The sequence below is a fragment of the Camellia sinensis genome, unplaced genomic scaffold (assembly GCF_055761805.1).
Source record: "Camellia sinensis isolate YWXY unplaced genomic scaffold, ASM5576180v1 Unanchor3, whole genome shotgun sequence".
In the NCBI taxonomy this organism is placed as follows: Eukaryota; Viridiplantae; Streptophyta; class Magnoliopsida; order Ericales; family Theaceae; genus Camellia; species Camellia sinensis.
In genome coordinates this window covers 3,911,879-3,933,663 of record NW_028129178.1, presented here as the reverse complement: position 1 = coordinate 3,933,663, position 21,785 = coordinate 3,911,879, and positions in this window count along the sequence as shown.

The following is a 21,785-nucleotide window of genomic DNA, read 5'->3' as shown; positions in this document are numbered from 1 at the left end:
TCGTTCGGGCACGACAAACACCAAAGGACTTGCACCTTCAGAGGATTTAAGGCCTCCTAGACTGACATTAAAATGGATAACAATGCAATAGAAAGTGCGTGACAATGCAAACCGAGTAAGAAGCATAACAATGCGACTCGAGGCAAGCATAACAGTGCTATGAAGGCACAAACACATGTAAGTAAAGAACACGTCACAATGTGCACAATGCGTGAAGATGTAGACACATGTAAGTAAAGCACACGCGACAACGTGCACAATGTGTATAAAAGGGAACTTGAACACATGTAAGTAAAGCATAACACGACAACGCATGCAATGTGTATAAAAGGGACTTGAACACAAGTAAGTAAAGCATAACGCGACAACGCATGCAATGTGTATAAAAGGGAACTTGAACACATGTAAGTAAAGCATAACGTGACAACGCATGCAATGTATATGAATGGACGTGTAACATGCGTGACAATTACAGTCAGAACAAAGCAATGCAATACAACATAATTGAAGCGATTTGTGGAATTCACAAGATAGAAACAGGATACAGGAAGGGATGATCCTCACACGCACCGAGCATCGCTCATAGAAAACACTGCTTGAGGTCAAATCGAAGGTCTACTAATGTTCCAAAAAGTGCACTTCCTTGCACTGTCTTGAGTAATGACGGTGCCAAACCACATAATTGACCCGAACCAGGGCGCGGGGTGTGCATCGTCCGCAAGGGGAGGTTACCGGTATCAATCCCGATACTCTGCTGCCCTGCTCTACATTATCTGTACTCTGTACATTGTACATACTGCGGTCTGCCTCACGCTGACTGTATACTGCACACACGACACACATATTATCTGCTTTACACTGACTGTATACTGCATAATACTTCACATACTGCACAATCAGATGCCAACTGACAATACACCGCACATACTGCAAACATGCAATCTGCTTTACACTGACTGTATACTGCACACACTGTACACTCTGCACAATACACTGCACAATACACGGTTCTGTAATTTCTGCTTTATCCTGCATTCTCCTTCGTCTGCATTCTACTTTATCTGATAAGCATACTGATATTTGCTCTGCAGTTGTGGGTCTATGCCTACTTCCCGAGGCTTGCCCCAGTGCTAGATGAGGAGACCCCCATCGGCGTTCCATTCTCTTGACGCTTCGATGTGAGATGCGTGCGGAGACCACGGGAGTCATTCATATTCTTCCGTCGCTACTTCGATACCATTACCGCCGTAGAGGTATTTTAGAATTTGCAGTTCATTTAAGCTTTGCTTTACATTATTCTTTCGATAATAGTAGATAACCAACTGTGTATCATTTGCAGATTACCTGGCAGCCTTGGGCTCCATTGCCAGCCGTAGTTCGTGAGCGGTATGCTGGTGCTGAGGAGACTGCCCAGTTCAGGATTCTGCTGGAGGGCCCGGTTTGTCGGGCTTGGTACCTGGGCGAGGACTTCCTGCACCAGACCTTAGGTTTACTAGAACAGATAGCCCCGGGTCCACCTCCTATCGACATGAGGCAGACAGGGAGATACCCCTCACATGAGATGGACAATTACATGATCAGATGGGAGGCGGAGGGCTTTAGAGGCGAGGGCGACTATGCAGAGTACGTCCAGACCAACATCATGCGGCCTCTGAGCAGTGGCCGTAGAGCTGAGAGAGAGAGGCCTGCGGCGCCAGCGGCTGGAGCGGGAGCGGGAGTGGGAGTAGGGGCAGGAGCACCTAGGATGGCTCGGGCCCGTGGCAGGAGTGGGCCTGGGAGAGGACGGGAAGCTGGATGGCCGGTGTTGCCCATGATGATGACATATAGAGGGCAGAGTGGGGAGACTTATCAGATCCCCATCGCTCCCCCCCCCACCCCGGCTGATCACGAGCTAGTCAGTTTCTACGACTTGCCCCCGGTATGTACTACTGCATTTTGTACAGTCATTTCATATCATTTCTCTTGATATTCCGAGAATACTGATACTTCTAACACTTTTGCAAGCTTCCTCCGAGTACACTCGCCAGTCCCTGGAGTTGAATGCCTCCATGATGGCGATGATCAAGTGGAGCTTAGACCTGCTGCCCCTTTACAGTATCCCGGTAAGTCTTTCTGACCACCGACTCAAACTTTACACAATCTGATGTATCGCACTTATCAACACAGCACTTGATGCACGACCCTTACGGCATTCATACACTGCACTCAGTCACTGTATTATGTATTCATACACTGTACTCATATACTACATTTTGTACCGATACACTGGTCACAGCATTCATACTCTGCTTTTGCGTAGCATACTGATGCGTTTGCCATTTGTACTTTTTCAACCTCCATTCCAGATTCCGGCTGCAGGAGGGGCTCCAGCTGGGCCTTCTGTTCCCGGTCGAGGAGGAGGGCGAGGTGGCACAGTATTCCCCCGCACCAAATTGGGGCACACTCATGTTGGCAGTAGCTCTCGGGCACCAGTTCCCGATGATGATGAGTCCGAGTCCGAGGCAGAGGCAGAGGTAGAGTCATATGAGGAGGAGACTGGAGACGACTCGGACTCGGGCTCACATGATGGTGCTGACGATGATGCTCCTGGACCTTCGTCCAGGAAGAGGACGAGGACAGACTCTTAGGCCTGAGACCACTTGACATTGATCTAGGCTTTTGTTGCTTTTCTTCTTTTTGTTTTTCTTTTTCTTTTTTGCTGGTAGCTTGAGTACCTTGTACTGCCGCAGGCAGGTTTTATTTTCTTCGAAGCTTTGTACTTGAAAAGATGATGAAATGAAACAAACTTTTTGTCTGAAAAAGTCTTACATTTGTGTATTTCATACATCGCATCGCATTGCATCATATTACACCTCAACGTAAATGAGATTGATCTTTTGTCTGAAAATCAAACACTTGTATTGTAATAACCAGGTAGTGAACCAGCTAATGACAAAACAACTCATACAACCCACTGCTCATTCTTAACACACAGCCCATAACACAGAGCTTGGTTTACTCTACATACAGCCTATATACACAGTTCGTACAACGCACTGCTTATTCTGAACACACAGCCCATTCTGAACACTGCTCATTCTGAACTAATAGCTCACAGCAGCATATTACCAATTCTGGATACACGGTTCATTTTGAACTCTCCAGAAGTTGAAACACACTCAGATGCTCCAAAATTTCTCGCTTCGCAATCTGGAACCCAAAAACTTCAGATAGGTCCTGGTTCTACTATTTTGACATGTCCTGGGTTAAACCCTGCGGTTGTTGAAAGAACTAATCTTACTTTGCACAAATGTGGAGAATGGCACAGCACTCTGAGCACAAATGATTTAAGGAAAGGGTTTTCAACCGAGTATTGAGCCTACGACTGAACACAGCGAAAAGGACTCAACAGAGAAAACAAAAAGGCACTCAACCTAAACAAGTCGAGTAACACTCGAGACGACTCAAGACAAGAATCGAGAAAGTCAAAACAAAAGACATGACACACAGACGTGTTATAAAAGATAAGAGACCTCTTAGTTTGCGAGGAGCCAGTTTCTCCTGGTATTGTTTCCCACCCTCTGCTCATTTGTGATTCTCACATCACTCGGCCCTCAGGCTCAGTTTTTCTCTCAAAACCCCTTTTTGCTCACTTTTCTCTCGACTTACACCTCTCTATTCTTCAATCTCCCATTTTTCAACCCTCTCATGGGTGTTTGATGGATAAACAAGAGATTGTGGGTTCATGCCCAACACTGTTAGTTCGCAGCTACTTCTTCCGATGACGTCTAGTCGATGCTCCGGATGAGTGAGTGGAGTATCCTGATCCATTCCGGTTCGTGCTTCGCACTTGGCTCAATACCTCGTTGCTCGGAGGTTGAGAGAGCTTTCAGCCCTTAATGACAGCTTCAACTGTGCCCTTTCTAGTAAGTATGCTGGCGATGGGGGAAAGACAGGAAGCCTGACTCAACTGTGCCCCTAGTTCATCATTCTGACCATTTTTTGTTTTGGTTTTCAACTAAAATAATTTTAACCAAAATGAGAGTTAGATTAACGTACTTGTTCGATTTTTGATTTAAAATCATGTAAGTCAGGCTATGAGCACTGAAAATTTTCCTTTTTTGGGTCCAAGAAAATGGTACAGTTTTAGAAAAATGAAATAATTTTTGAGAAAATAGTCAACCTCAGTAAAAAAATTCTCAAAAACTATTTTCGCAAACGGCCACTACTCAACGAGCGTAGAACTTACTCTCGAGATGCAGAACCTCGGATCAGAGGCAATGGAAAATTGCCCCTTGTTCCAAAGGGCACAACACGGTAACGGAAAGTTGCCCCTGGTTTGGATGGCGACTCATGGCAACAGAAAGTTGCCCCTTGTCTGGATAACGACGCAGCATACTGTAGTCAGTCCTCATTAGTGATGATCGCAGCAGAACTCTCGGATACAGAGAAGGCGATGATGGTCAAAACCAATATATGGACATAGTCACTTTGAAAGTATTGGTGGCTGGACTTCAGGATGAAGTTGCCTACGTATCCCAAACATGGGAATCAAGCCTTATGTAGTTCCGGTTGTATCACAACCGAACTATCGGATTCAGAAAAGGCAAGGATGATCAAAACCATTACATGGACACACTTGATTTGGAAGTGTTTGTGGCTGGACTTTAGGATGAAGTTGCCTACATATCCAAAACATGGGTATCAAGCCTTATGTAGTTCCGATTAAGGTACACTTGTGTATTAACCCTCACTTTTTAGGCTCTAACTTTTGCCAAGGCCGCCCTTTGCGGGTTTTCAACCTTGCGAGCTTTATTCTTCTTTTCTTTTCAATTCTTTTTTATTCATTCATTTTTGTCTTTTCTTTTTCAAATCTTTTCATTCTCTTTTTTGTTTTGCATTTTTTTCTCTCTTTTTTTTTTTTCTTTTTTGTTCTTTTTCTTTTTTTTTCTAGCTCTAACTTTTGCCTGGGTCACCCTTCCGGATTTTCGGCCCAGTGAGCCTCTCCAAGGGTAAAAGTGTAACAAGTCCATGCCAAATGGTTTTAAGATTTTGAAGCCATCCGTATCCAGGAGAGTGGATGTTGTATTGATTTGCAGAAGGATCCATTTTCGACTCTTCGAGCACATCGGACATTTTTGCCCCTAGTTCGAGGGGTGCTTCTGTTCTAGCTTTGTAAGCTTCTTCTGATGAGGTCTGATCTTCTTGATCTAACTTTCTTGGCCTCTTGTTCGAGGGCTGCTTCAAATTTGGCCACACAGGCCTCATGTTGTAGTTGACCGTTGAACATTCTAAACTAAGGTCCAAGGTTTGAAAGCAAGGGCTCAAGTCTTGAGGCTGAGAGCGATCCTAAGATGCACAATCTCAAGAGCGATTCCACACAGGTCTTCGCAGGACTGCGCAAAATATTTTGTTTGTGAAATTTTTTTAAGAAAACGACAAATCGCTCGCGCTGAAGATAGTGCGGAACCAATCTGGATTAAGCTAGGGTCCTTCTCAGTACTCACGTTAACAAACATGATTTCAATCATTAAGGGCTTAGCACGCCTCTCTTTCTCTCAAATGATCAAAGTTTTGCAAATCCCGAGGAATTCTTTCCTCTTCGTTTTCAGCACCACAGTGTTAAAAAAGTTTTGAAAAACTTAGGCCAATGTAATGAATTTGAGGTGCAGAAGAGTAAGTGAGATGTTCCGCCATTTCATTCAAATGCTCTGGCACAACTAGCTCAAAGTAGCAATAAGCACAGAAAACATGATAGCCGCAGCTATTTCATTCAGATTTCCTGGTTGTAATTGGCTCCACAGCAGAGACAGACTCAAAAGAAAACAAAAGGGTAATTACAAAACAAAACGGTGTTCGAGGCAACAACCCCGGAATCACCTGACATTCTATACAATAGGACCGACTCGACATAACAAGACAGACCCTTAAGCAAAAACACTGACTCAGGACAAAGCGACAGACTCAAAACAAAAACAAAGAACTGACTCGACACCCAAGCTAGAAGTTACAAAACTGCATTTTCAAATGCTCCCAACAGTGCGTGCCAAACGCCACATCTGAAATACACCGAGCGCCACCCGCAGGTGGTCCAACCCCTGATCACATACTTGCAGTATCTTCGAAGTCCAACAACTCAGCGGTGACAGACTTTGCTGAGGTAGGTGGGAGGATGACCTCATTGTCGATCAAATCTTGCACTTCGTGGCGAAGGCGGAAACAACCATCGGTGCTGTGACTGGTTTGCTGGTGTTACGCGCAGTACAAGGCAACATCATGTGTGAGAGGGAGATTCTTCAGGAGAGGTCGAGGCTCGAGGGGTTTAAGATGCCCCTTTTTAGGCAAAATTTGAATTCCCTAGACAAAGGCATGTAGAGGGCATGAAAGACTCTGCGCCCTTGAGACAGGTACTTCAAAGTCTGAGGATTCTTGCTAGACGCACTAGCGAAAGGGTCAGCAGGCACTGCCTTGGCTTTCTGATCTTTCCCAGGGGTAGCGTTGGGAGTGGAAGGAACTGTTCTGGCATGACGGGACCTATCCCGATTTTCCGCCTGGCTTGAACTGCCCTCGGCTGGAGTGGGGAAAGCATCATCCACAGTTTTGGTCATAACTGCGAATACTTGCTGTTTATTGAAGCCCCCGGCTTTCAAAGCCTCGACTGCCCACATCAGTTGTTCAACGGGATCAACATCTGTTCCCACTTTATTCTTACCTCTAGCCTCAGCCTGATCGAGGGTTTGGGTTGCTATATCAGACCGGAACCCGGTTGTTATTGACAAGTCATTGCTATAGCTAGAAACAACCTCAGGTTGGCTGAGCTCGATCACAATTCGCCCAAGTGGCGGGGGCTCCTGCGGTACAAAATTCCTAGCATACAATGCGGTTGGTGGCGAAGCTGACATTCCATAAGCGAGATCAGCTATGGACCTCTAAAGGTCGCCAATCATTCCCATCAACTCAAACGTGGTGGGTTCACAAACTTGAAACATCTGGGGTTCTCAGATCGGGCGCGTGACAGCCGACCTGGGCGGATATGGTACTTCAACATTGGCCTCATCCCGCAAGATGGTTCCTTGGTCTAATGCGGCTGCCATAATCACGATTTCCTCTGAACTTTGGGTCATCATAAGTCCGCTGAACTTGAACGGAGATTATGCAACCGGCGATTGACGGATCAGACGTCTGCCTTGCCTCAGCGAAGGAGAACACTAAATCTCTGAACCTTGAAAGGGAAAACAAGCAGCATTTCAGCCCAAACGGAACAGACACAAGCGTAGCTGAATAACTGTACTCTACTACTGATCACTGTTCCCCAAAATCACTACTCAAAACTGAGTCTGATACCCGCGGATATAACTGATTCTCAGAATACCAATACTGGTGCCCATAGGCTTGCAAACTGATATGTGCGTTCCTGTAGAGATACACTCTAAAAGCACATAGCAAGCAAAGTAGAGCCAAAACACCCCTACATTGGGGTAGGGTTTCCGTGTCCTATTTTGTCAGGAGCTAGGGTTTCACTGCGCACGCAGCGGTTTCAAACAACCTATAATCGGGTAGCCACCTGTCCTAGCTTGGAATGGTCACTATGGATTCTGAATATGCACTAGGTCGAATGGTCAAAATGGTGCCCCGGTAAAATCGGGGTTTGTGCTCCCATACTGGTAGAGCCCGTAACCAGTCAACCATATGGCACGCAGCCTCAGGCTAACCGCTCAGGAATAATAGATGGCAAACATGGTGTCCTAGGCGCACCAATGCACATGCAATGCAAAGAAACACATAAGTGTAATTAAAACAAGATATCACAAGTTCGAGTCAAGCTCTCTAAATTCCCCAGCGGAGTCGCCAGAAACTGTAGACGTCCCCGAACGTCCCGGGAGGGAATCCCGTTTCGTTCATTTGTGGGTTTACTATAGTTCAGGACTCAAATTGTCACGGTTCTTAATCTGATCTCACAATGTGCGATGTGAGATTGATAAATCACCAAAGAGTCCAAATCTGACAAATCGTTGTGAAAAATAGATTTTTAGAAAGAAGTGCCAAACATGGATTGCTTTGCCAGATACAGAGTCGCCACCTAAATGTTTTATTTTTTGGAAATTTAGGAAACCCTGACTTGTTGCCTAAGGCCATATGTCCGTCATCACCAAAGTTGCCTCGGCTCGGGAACTTGGGTACGATTGGGGAAGGTAAGCTATGCGCACCCCCGCTCGCCGATCAAAGATCAGCCTCTACTAACCTCGATATCTTGTTTTGAAAATATTATGCGTTCTTATTTCGATCAATTAGCTAATCATACTATGTGAAGCGCACCACACAAAAGTATAGACTAGATCGCCTAATTTCGAACAAAGAATTGCATATCCGTTTGTTCGGAAAATGGTTTGAAATTTGCTACTCGCAAGTAGGATAAAATACAGATTTCAACGAGTTGTTCCAACTCAAGCAATCCAATCTTCACCCACAGGCATTCAGGCAGTAATATCACATAAGCACATAGCCACATGGTAAGCATGCTGTCATGTTAACATTCACACTCATGCAAGATGCTAAATGATAGATACTTACAGCATACTCCGAGCCAAAACAAAGAACATATTAGGAATCAAATGTATGATCCAAGTCCATGTTAAATGACTAATGCATTGCATACAAAATGCAACTAGAATAGGCTCGGTTAATCCTAGGATGGCGTGTGAAATGCAACAAGTAACATGTATTCAAGTTAGATTTGAAATACTATGCAGTTAGCATGATGTGCCGAGCCCGGTGCATGCAATACTGATGAATGAATGCACGCGTGCATAGCATAAGGTATGCTAAATTAAATATGTCCTAGTACAAACCATCAAAAGCAGGTAAGTAAAAGGGAGAAAGAAATGGGCGTTGGAAGACATGCACACACACACCCACACTTATTACACATTCGCCCTTGCCTGGAGGGACCAAAAGAATAATAAAAATTAAACTAATTAATTATTACAGACCACCTAACTAGTTAAGCAAATTAACTAAGCTAAGAAAGCAATAAAACAACAACGGGAAGAGGGTCCAATGCATGCGTGCTCGGGTTCGCTCGGAAATCCGTCACCATGCACAAGTTGCCTTTGTTTACCCTACTCTGCTCTTCTAAAAATTGCACAAGTCCCAAGGAACACTCTCTGAACACTATGGAGCATCACCAACCAAGGGAAAACATCACCGGCCATGGTAGAAGGGTCATCGACCAAATATTTAGCTCTAGGCCATCCATCATTGGTCAACCGGCACTTTATGAAGTCGACCAGCCATATTTATCTGCAGAATCCTGTTTTGACAGCAGTAGAGGGCAAACATGGCATGGCAATGCATTTCAAGCAAATGTCTACACAAACACCCTCCTTATCATGTTCATGACTCAAAGGAGGATGGTCCTCGACCCTCGGGCCACCAATTGCGCATTTCAATGCGTGATGGCCAAAGAGGCCAAGTTATGCATTTTGAGGTCAAATGAAATGCAAACCAAATAAACACATAAGGCCCAACCTCTATCAGTTGATCAAGAGACAATGCATGCATGCTCAATGCAATGCAACCTAGACATGTGAGCTAAGTATGCAATCATGAGCATGAAAGCAAGTAATGTGTACTAAGCACACAACCTAAAGAAACAAACATGCAAGGCATGTAACAACACGTGCAAGCTAACAAGCATGCAATATGCAATGCGAACATGCAAACATGCAAGTCACATAACATGTTAAGCAACCAAGAGACAAGGAAGAAAACATGCTAAATGCAATGTGATTCAAGCATGCAACACATGCAATAGGCCAAATATGCAACAACACACAAGGCGAGCATGCAACAACATGCAAAGGAGGGACATACACCAAGATGGACAGCTCTCTACTAGGTCCAAAACAATGGCCAAATGCTAAGGAAATGAAGGCCAAAACACATACAAACATGCATGCACACATGGCCCAACTCTTAAGCATAAAGAAGCAACTTTTAAGCACACTTAAAAGAGGATAAACATGGACTAATGGAAAGCATAGCAAGCTCTGAAAATACGTGAGGAATGATGCCAAATCAACCTATCAATGCAAGCAAGGCATGCAACTATGTCCAAAACTCAAGGTAAGCCAAGGGGCTTAAACCATAGCTATATGAAGCAAGTCCCAAAGGGCCATGGGGACTCTAAACCACCCCAAGGCAGATCAAAATAGGGTCAAAGGCACACCTAGATGGCATCTAAATGGCCTAAGTCTAAAGGCATGCAAAAGGGTTCAAACATGGAGCACATGATACCAACCTCTTGAAGCATTAAAGGAGCATCAAATGCAAGCATACAAGCATACCACAAGGACTGAAATGATGTTATAACTGGTGCCAAACCACTGAAACAAGCCAAGTAATGCATGCTCAACACTCACACACCCAAGGCTAGCAAGCCAAAATGCAAGATGGTTGTGCAAAGCGTGTCATGGATGGCCAAAACAACTCCAAACAGACCTTAAGCATACTAAGACATGCATAAAAGCTTCACAAAGTTAGGCCAAAAATATGCTAGAAACAAGGCTCAAAGTACGAAGCATGTTAAGGCAATTCATGGCATTACAAGACAAGTATGCCAAGCAAGCATGGTGTGTCTAAACCAACTTAAAATAGTGCTGTATCATGGCAAAATAAGCACAAATACTAGCTAATACATGGCCAACATGAACTCAACAATGGTGCTCACACATGGGGCTAAAATGACAACTTTTGAAGACAACAAGGAGAGGGGATGGGCCTCTCCTTCTTAGGACCTCAAAGCACCATCCCCACCACTGTGGTGAGGAGGCCCAAACAAGGGTCTCGGAGCTCACCAAAATATCATAAAATGCTGGCCAAACAAGGCCTAAGAGGGGTCAAACAACCCCAAACACCAAAACAACCTTAAACAACTATTTTAAGCACTTGAAATTAGAACTTTTATATGTTATAAGTTTAGCTTAAAAACAAATTCAAGGGTGGCTAAAAGCCTATGGAAAAATGGGGAATAAAGGGGTAAAGTTCTTACCCTTAAAGACCTTCTTCACAAGGACCACTCCAGCCCCTTCTCGAAGCTTAGATCAACTCAAGAACTCTGAATCACTCCTTAGTACCTTAGTAGCTAAAGGAAAGTGTAACTCTAGGTGTTTGTGTGCAAAACTATGAACAAAACAGCTTAATACACACACAAAGAGCAAAAGAGTGGGAGATATAGAGATAGATAGATACACAAGACCTAACCCTAATTCAAACCTCTGGAACTCTTTTTTGTAACCCCCAAGGAGGGAGGAGAAGGCCTCCCTTTATGGAGGATCACTCTTGCAAAGCTTACAAAACAAGCTAAGCAAGAGTGAAATCCCTCCATACACGTGTATGGAGGGGGTGCAAAGTGGGTGCCAGCAAGCACAGCTGGCACAAAATATCTGCCAAAAGCAGATGCACAGTGGTCGGCCAGCCAAAAATGCCAAATTGACCAAATAAATGGTCGACCGACCAAACATTTGGCCGATGGAAACAAAACAATGGCCGGTGACCTCAAGCCATGGCCGGTGAGATGTGGGGATGGCCAACAAGCCATTCCGTGCTCCTCAAAAGCAAAACACAAGTGTTTGGTGCAAAACCAAACACAAAACAGGCAAGTCGAGAGGTCTTGAGGCAATGTGCGTGGCCCAGACCTCCGAGAACTCAAGACGAACACGAACATGGATAATCACCTAGTGTTCAAACGGTGACATCCAAGTCTTGAGGACGGTCAAAAATGGGGTGTCCACAGACTCTTATTCATTTTTTTGTTTCACATTACACTTGTGAAACCAAATTCAGAATCACGGGAGTTCGAACTATAGAGCTATCATATCCAAGGAGACTAAACCCCTCCGAAAAGCGTGAAAAACCAGCTACATGTGCATTTTTTTACCTATATCTTGGAATATATATTGTGTATATTTATATTGAGTAGAGATGTAGAACTTGATCACTATGGAAGATTGTGTGGATGAAATGATAAAGTATTGAGAAATTTGAGAAAGTCCAAGGCATTAACATCGATATATATATAGCATTGGCATTTCATTTCATTATCACAGTTTTCTTTTGAACTGGTATTGTTGAGATCACTTTTGAAACAAAAATGGCTTTGTGGAACATATGTTGTTATTGAACTATTTTTGGGTAAATACGGTGGGAAATCCGGTTAGAAGGTGTAGTTTGAGAATTAAGTTAGCCTGGGTGTCCATAGTAAAAGACCAAAAACTCGTGCGTGTAGGTGCCTAGGCCTTCCAGTTAGTAGCCAATAATGTAGGATTTGGTAGTGCTTAATACGCGTACTTACAAACACTAGCATTCAGGATTTGCCTGAGTCTTGTTTACCACCCCGTGATTATTTTGAGCTTATTGGATTGATTATATTTTTGAACAAGCATTATGCATGAGATTTTCTTAAAGAGTGAAAAGCTTTTTTGAGCATGGCATGTGCATCAATCGAATGAGACTTGTATACAAATGTATATACTTTGTTAAGAATACTTTATTGGGCTTTGTGCTCACCCCTAGTGCATTTGTTGCAGGAAAAACTATTGTGATCCCGCCATAGTAGAGGTGTGGAGAATTGTTTTGGGAGCATAAGGCTCTTATCTCTTGTTATTTTATTTTGGTAAGCCATGTGCTATATTTGTATTTATTAGACAACCACTGATCTGTAACTGGGCTTAAGCCTAGGAACGTGTAGCCCGTAGGAGCATTATTGTCTGTTTTAATTTATGTTGAAACTTGTCCCATATTGTAAATTATTGTCTTAGACGTTATGAATGTATAAAGTCTTGTGGAACTTTTCATCCCTAAAATAAATGTCTTTTAATATACTCATATGATTATTAAACTGTAAATGATTCATAATTGTTGAGGATTGAGGATTATTGATTAGTTAATTAGAATTATCAGATGTTAATAATTTAGGGGAGTTACATAGTAACTTGAGCATTCGAGGTGGCAGATTACTATAGAATAGTCCCACTAGCAACATGATGTCGAATGAAGTGACAATCAATCTCGATGTGTTTGGTGCTATCATGGAACACGTCGCTGTAAGCAATCTAGATAACAATATGATTGCACAACAAAGAATAGTGACCAAAGTGTGAAGAACGCCCATATCTTCAAGTAATTAGCGAAGTCATAGGAGTCCTTAAGTGGTGTTGGCAAGAATACGGTATTTTGGTTCACTACTAGATCTAAAAACTACTGTTTGCTTCTTACTTCGCCTGGAAATCAGTGAGTTACCAATAAAGAAGCAATGGCCAGTGCTGGAGCATCGATCATTAGAATTACTAGCCCAATCGGCATTAGAATAAGCACACAACTCGAGAGATGAATGAATAGAATATTGAAATCCATGAAACAAGGTCCCTTCACTTAACGGAGGATGCGAAGAACATCAGCATAATGAGTAGAATAACAATAACAATCACATAAATGAGCAGACCAAAAGTTACGTAGGGAGGGAAGGGATCAAGAGAGAAATCATCAACAGTTGATGGGACAACAAAAGAGGATGGTGGAGAGCCAAAGTGGCTGGCAAGGTCAATGAACTTAAGGGGTGGCAAAGCTATCGAGTCGACATGCAGGAGAAGAGCATCAAAAGGAGCTATAGAATCAGTGGTAGGCAAGACAGCTATAGAAGGCTCATAAGGAAACATATTAATAGAAGAATTGGTAAAGAATGGGAGGGCATTAGTGGATGGACGGGAAAATTTTGACAAAAAAGAAAATATTTTGTGTTCCCAAAAAATGACATGGTAAGAGATTTGGAGACGTTGGGAAAGAGGGTTCCAACAACGATGCCCCTTATGTTCAATTCCATAACCTAAGAAACAATAGAGACGAGAATGGGTTGTGGTTTAGTGTGTTTGTGAGTATAGCGGCCCGAGTTAAGACTCAATCCTTTTATACTCTTTGGTTATGATTTTTGCATCTTTTGTGTTATTAATATCAGTGATAGTTCTATATCATCATTTGGGAGTTGAGAATTGGATTCTTAGTTACGTTTGAAACAAGTTAGGACTTAGTATTTCTAGGGAGATTTTGGCTATCTGGGTTGGGTTCGCTTGAGCGGTGTGCTGGTCACTCAAGTAGTCTTTTGTTTCTCCTAGTTTCTGAGTTTATAGTCTAAACTTCTGGGAGCATGGTTTTCTTCGCTCAAGCGATGTTTTGGTCACTCAAGTGGTCTATTCTATAGGAATCATCTTCTAGGAGTTTGGTTTTTTCGCTCGAGCAATGTTTTGTGTCTGACGCTCGAGCAGTGTTTTGTACACTCAAACGATCTGTTTGTATAAAGTTGCGGGGAAATGATTTCTTATTCACTTTTCTAAGCCCTCTCTCTCTCTCTCTCTCTCTCTCTCTCTAATAGGTTCCTAAACCTATTTTTTCTTCTCTCTAAATTTCTTACACAAAACTCCCGATCTACCTCAATCCATGAATCTCGCCACCATAATGCTTTGGAATAAAGGGTAGAACTCAAGGAGGTGGTCATTTTGATCTGAAAAGTTTGAGTTTCTATCTTTGACAATTTTGGGAATTTATTCATCTCTTTCTTCTAGTTTGAGAAAGGATTTATTTACTGGTTTGCATGTTACTTACGCTCGTTATGTGTTAGTCGATCAAACTAGATTTTGGAAACTTTGGGTTTGATTTAGGGTTTGAATTAATGCACAAAATAGAGCTTTTGGGATCTGTTTGTCTAAAATATTGTTGGAATGGTTTACGATGTTTGGTATTGAAGAAAATTTCTTTAAAATGGAGAATATTGCAAGAAATATATGTTTGGTTTTATGGAAACCATTACTGGTTTCTTATTAATTTTGAGCAAAAGAATGAAGGAAATTGATGAGGTTTTGAAATGATATTATGATGATATCTGTTGAGTTGGGAAGGTGGAGTTGAACATCTGATTGTTACTCCTATGTTAACATTCTAAAATTTATATCTGTCTGTTGGAATTTATCTTTTGAATAGAGATATTTTTTTTGGCTATCAGTGGAGGATAGCACTGATTATTGTAGCAATTGCATGAGAACTAGATTAATTGAAAACCATTCACTCATGCATTACATTTGAATATTGGTTTCATATTTATAAATTGAAATGGATTGTTTTTAAGAAAAAGAGATGAATACCGTAGTGAATCTGGTTAGGAAGTGTGGTTGTGGTTATTATGTTGGCCTTTCTATTCTTGGTGAAAGTCCAGAAATTCAAGTGGTTAGGTGCCAATCCTTCCGGTTAGTACCGGTAAAATAGCTTTTGGTAGTGCTTGTATAGCCTACCTAGAGATTCCCAGTGTGTATTTATTTTCCTCTTTTCTATTTTGAAGCAAAAGTTTATCTATTGGGATTTGAATTTAGCATTTCATCTTTTGAAAAGGGAAAATGTATTACTTTAGTAAATGGCATTCGTGTGCATTCACTATATGACTTTGTCAATTATCATATAGATCATTAAATTTATCTCTACTGGGTTTTGGCACACCCTATGTGGAAAACAACTTTTAGGTGTTGATGATATGCTTCCGCTAAGAGGTTAGCTTGAGAGGACCGTGGAGCTGAAGGCTCATTTTATTTTTGTCTTGTAAATGTATTTTGTATAAGCCTAAGGCTTTTCTTGTATTGGGCTCGACCCACTTTTGTTGTAACCAAACGAAATCTTGGAAACTTGTAGCCTACAGGGCATAAACTTGTATTTATTTACTGTTGTTTCAATATACGTATCACATGCTATAGATTCATATCCTAGGGTTAATGAATGTATTACCTCATGTGACACCTTTTGTACTACTTCATGAAAATAAATGAATGAAGTATGGTTTCGATAGTGTTTACGATATCAAATGATTGAAACTAGTAAGCTTCGGCATATCTGTTGAGAGTTATGAGAGTTATCTTTTGTTATTATTTTCGAGGCATTACAACAACATTGGAGAAGGACTATATAAAATTCAAATTAAATATAAATGTTTCGTAATAAAGAATTTTATGTTAAATAAAAAATTTAATATAAATTAATATTACGATATTAATAAGGTAGACAAAAAAAAATAAACAATATCTTTAGTATTTAATAGAAGAAAATTAATTCGTAAAATATTAATTCTATAGTCAGTTCACATTAAGCAAAAAGAAATTACATATTAGATTTTAGCACTAATTAGGTATAATGGTATATTACTTCGACAATTTTAAAATGTATGAGAGAATAGTGACGCTCCCCACAGGAGAGGGAGGGAAAATGAGAAAATAGAGATATGCCACATAGGAAAGAGAAAAAAATTGAGAGTGAACATTAATTTTGATAATGTGTAGAATTCTTTTATATATTAGATTTTAGGACTAATTAGTTATAATAGTATATTACTTTGAAATTTTAAAAAGTATGAAAAATAGTGATGCACCGCATAGAAGAGAGAGAGAGAGAGAGAGAGAGAGAGAGAGAGAGAGAGAGAGAGAACAGAGATATGTAGGGAAAAAAATTGAGCGTAAAAATGATTTTTAATATATATATATATATATATATATTTAAAACAAGATTGGAATGGTTTAAATGCGATCAAGTGAGGAGTGTTTGATAACTTAATTCAACACTTAAACCTAAACGCATTAAGTGATAATCAATTAATCTCGTCTGATAACTACAAATAATATCACTTAAATTTAAGTCTCTTAAATTGAAAAAACTAATTTTTTTTTCAGTCATATAAAAATTACTTAATTTTGACTAAATTTATAAATACTAAATAAAAGTATCAATATACACTATTATAAACTCACTACCACTGTCACCACCACTATCATACCACCACCACCACTACCACTACTACTACTACCACGACCACCATCGCTGCTACTACCACCACCATCCTACCACTATTGCCACAAACCCCGCCGCTACTACTTACCACCACTACTACCACCACCACCACCACAACCACCATCATCATGTCACCGCTATTACCACCACCACCACTACCACCACCATCATGCCACCACTACTGCCACCACCTTCATCACCATTTTCATTGTTGTCATAAGCACGACAATCATTTTACTACCACTACCATCACTATTGCTGCCACTATGTCACTGCCACTGCCACCATGAACTATATCGCTATCGCCACCGCCACCGCCACCACCACTACCATCACAATATAAAAATTAAAATATACAATTTGAAAATAATAAATTTTAAATTTGATTTTATATATATTAAACAACTTATTTTTCATAACGGTTCCGATCTAAACCGAACCATTTTTACTTTTTCACATTATACATTTCACTTGTTGGGTTTGAATTCTACATCTTTTACTTGAGTTGTACACAGGCCGCCTTGGCATTGTCCTTAGGAAAACCATATCAGTGTGCACCACCGGCTTGGTCGCGGTCGCAACCTTTTTTATGTGCTATTCTAGATAGCTATGAGATTTGAGAAAGGTAAGGTTTGATTGATGTATTTGTTACTGGATAAAATGGGGATTTCTATTTAACTTTGCTTATTGTTCAATTAAATCTCATGTAGTTACTTTATGACTTGGTTTTGGAAGGAAATTTTGTTTTGAGAAAAAAAATCCCCAATTTTTCATAAAACTAGGTTGTGTTGGGATTTTGGAAATTGAATTTGAAATGTTAAGATTCATAAGACTCTTGAGGAATACTATATATTAAATATTGTGAATTTTTGTGATTTTGGAAAATCATAGTGCTTTTGGAAATATTGATATTATGTTGGATTATATCATTATTGATACTCTTTAATTTTTGTATTAGCGATAACTGTTTTGGTTATTGGTGGAGGATAGCATTTCTGTGTGATAGAAATTACATGTGATTTAGGCAATTGAACTGTCTACAAATCATGCATTATTTTTGAGAAAATAGGTAAACACCATGGTGAATCTGGTTGGGGGGTATAGTTGTGTTAATTTGTCTTTAGATCTATGATGAAAGTCCGAAAACATGCACATAGTAGGTTCCAAGTTCTTTCTAGTTAGGTTCCAGTATAGTGGATTGGTAATGCTCTTTGAGATTAGTTGCAAACACCAGCCTATAGGGATTACCAGTGTTGTATTTGCTACCATATTTTCTATTAGACAGGCTGTACTGTCGGCGATGGATAAAGCTAAGTTATCCATCGACACTACCCTGGAACAACTGGTAGGATTAGTCTTCTCGGGAGGTGCTGCACCAACTTTGACCTTCTCAGACAAAAAATTACTACCAGAAGGCTCTGCACACAAGAAACTTTGGTACATATCAGTAGAGTACAGAGAAAAGTGGGTGCCAGTGGTATTGGTCAATACTGGGTCGGAAATTAACGTCTGTCCATCTCATACAACATATGCCATCGGTTTGAAACTGGCAGATTTCGTGCCTACAGCCCAGGTGATTCGGGCGTATGATAACACAAGCAAAGAAGTGATGGGCACAGTACAAATCAGAGTTCAAGTGGGCCCAGCCTAACAGGACATTGAGTTCCACATCCTGGATGTGCCAAGCACTTTCAATCTACTACTGGGAAGATCGTGGCTGCACCAAGTAAAAGCTGTCTCATCTACCCTCCACCAAATGCTAAAATACCGCCATGGAAAGGGGGTGGCTATTGTATTCAGAAATTAATCTATACATCCTCTGCCAGAGGTAACTATGCCTGTGTTGGAAATTGTTCATGGCGAAGAGGATGTTTTTCTTTCGAGTTTTACCCTAGCTGAGGCCCAGGCAGTTCGAACCATCTTGGCAGCTAATGAGGGCTTGTATGTCAATTCCCAATCAATCTATTTAATGAACAAGCTCCAACATATGCCATGAATGGGGTTGGGAAAAAGTGGCCAGAAGGGCGTCACTGGATTGGCCGACGTGCCACATAACCCGCATGCCTTTGGTCTTGGCTATATGCCCACCAAAGAGGACTGGGTTAGGAAAGGGAAAGAGATGGCTGGTAGAGCCAGAGCTAAGCAGACCGAGAAGCGCTATGAACTTGTGCACGGACCGATCTAGGGAACCGTGAATGGTCATTTTGTTTTGGAGGGTGAAGACTTCCCATTTTGTGGTTTCCTTGAACCCTGGTTCAACTCTGAGAGTAAGCGGGTTCCTGGCTTTGAGATTTTCTTCGACTTGTAGCTGCAAGACAGTGATACGGAAGAAATGGCTGAACTGACGGCTGAAGCTGCGAAAAGCATAGAAAGTGATTCCAACAGCAGCAAGCTTGAAGTAGGAGCAGCATTCATATGGCTCCTTTCGGATCCTCCAATCAACTTAGAGAGCTTGTGGGATAACCTAACCATTTCCATTATCAGGGACCAATCGGGTATGAACCCTTCTAGCAGCATCTTGGATGCATCTGATGCACCTTCCCTCATTTGGCAGCTAGAGGAGGGCTATCTGTCGAGCAGTTTTGAGTCGAGTGATGAACGAGAATCTAATTCCACAGAGTCTGTGGAGTCGAAATCAAATTCCAATTCTTTTGAGACTCAGTCCGGTATTCCTTGGGTTGATAACCCAGATGCCAAGGTTTTGTCTAAGTTGTCATTTTCTTTTTCCATTGAGTCGGTTGTAACTGAAGAACTAGATGAACTTGACCTTGTGAATGAGAATGCCACTAAAAATTCTGAGTATTTCTCTATGCCTCTTGTTTATTACATTGATCATGATTTTCAAAATTTTGATGAAAACGAAGATGAAGGAATTCCTCTGGTTTTGAAAAATTTGATTAATCGAGAAGATGAAAGGTTTGCAAAACCCCTTGCTGATGAAATCATTGCTTTTAATGTGGGTACTGAGAAGGATCCACGTCTGGTCCAAATCGGGTCCACGTTGTCTTCGGAGGAGCGCAAGTGCTTAGTCGCTTTATAAAAAAATTTCAATGATGTTTTCGCGTGGTCCTACGAAGACATGCCTGGAATCGACCCTGAGATTGTACAACATCAGATCCCTCTTGACCCCGAGGCTCAACCTATCAAACAGAAGCTGCGAAGAATACGCCTGGATTGGGCTTTGAAAATTAAAGAGGACGTCACCAAGCAGATAGATGCATGGTTCTTGCTAGTATCTGAGTATCTGACTTGGTTGGCCAATATTGTCCCAGTGCCAAAGAAAGATGGCAGAATTTGGGTGTGTGTGGACTTTAGGGATCTAAACAAAGCCAGTTCGAAGGATGACTTTCCTCTACCGCACATCGATGAATTGGTGGACTTCACCATGGGTCATCCATTGCTCTCCTTCGTGGATGGATTTTCAGGGTATAACCAGATTCTGATGGCACCCCAGGACAGAGAGAAAACTACATTCACTACGCCGTGGGGAACCTACTGCTACAGAGTGATGCCGTTTGGGCTGAAGAATGCTGGGGCTACCTATCAAAGGGATGCAACCACAATTCTGCATGATATGATCCACAAAAAGGTCGAGGTGTATGTGGACGACATGATTATCAAGTCCAAAGAAAGAAAGAGCCACTACACCGCCTTAAATAAATTCTTTCAACGGATCAGAAAATACAGACTGAGGTTGAATCCACAGAAGTGTACTTTCGGCGTAACAGCGGGGAAAATGCTGGGTTTCTTGATCACACAGAGAGCCATCGAGGTAGATCCTTCCAAAATGATGGCCATCCTAGAAATGCCACCACCAAGGACTGAAAAGGAGGTGCAAGGATTTCTGGGTAAAGTGCAATTCATAAGACGATTTATTTCAAAATTAATCTTGACTTGTGAACCACTATTTGGTCTCTTGAAGAAAGGAAATAAGTTCCGATGGGATGACCGATGTCAATTCACTTTCGAGCAGATCAAGCAGTACTTTCAGAATCCACCTGTGTTGTTACTGCTAGAGCCGGGAAAGCCCTTGATTCTATATCTATCAGTCACAGACACAACGATGGGATGCATGCTTGCTTAGGAATCTAAGGATAGGGTGGAGAAAGCCATCTATTGCTTGAGCAAGAAAATGCTGGATTACAAAACCCGTTATACGCCGTTGGAGAAAGCGTGCTTAGCCTTAGTATGGGCTACCAAGAAGTTGAGGCACTACTTGTTAGCTTACTCTGTAATTATGGTTTCAAGATTAGATCCCATCAAATATCTCTTTGAGAAACCAGCACTTACGGGTAGGCTAGCCCGTTGGTTGCTTCTCCTTTCCAAATTTGATTTGAAGCATGTCACTCGGAAGTCAGTCACAGGAAGAGCAGTAGCAGAGTTCTGGGTAGATCACCCAGTGGAAGGCGATGAAGCGGTAGAATATTTGTTCCCATATGAAGCTATTCTGCAAGTCGAGGAAGAGATTTGGACTATGTACTTCGACGGAGCGTCTAACCAGTACGGTTATGGGATAGGGGTGTTGTTGATAGCACTCAACAATTCAAATATACCCTTAGTCTTCAAACTTTGGTTCAAGGTATCCAATAACGAAGCAGAATACGAGGCGTGTATCACTGGTGTAGAAGCCACCCTAGAACTAGAGGCAAAAAGGTTGGACATCATTAGGGACTCAAACCTAGTTGTGTCTCAAGCAAAAGGAGACTAGAAGGTCAAAGAAGAAAAAATGAAGATCTATCACTAGACCCTGGATGTTCTGATTCCAAGGTTTGAGAAGCTGACTTTTACGTATCTACTAAGAGAGAACAATAGGTTCACTGACGCCTTATCAACTCGATCTTCTATGATAGACATCCCGTTGGGAGTTCGGATACGCGTCCTATCATTATTGAGCAGAGATACACGCCGGCCTACGAGACTATCGTTGTAAT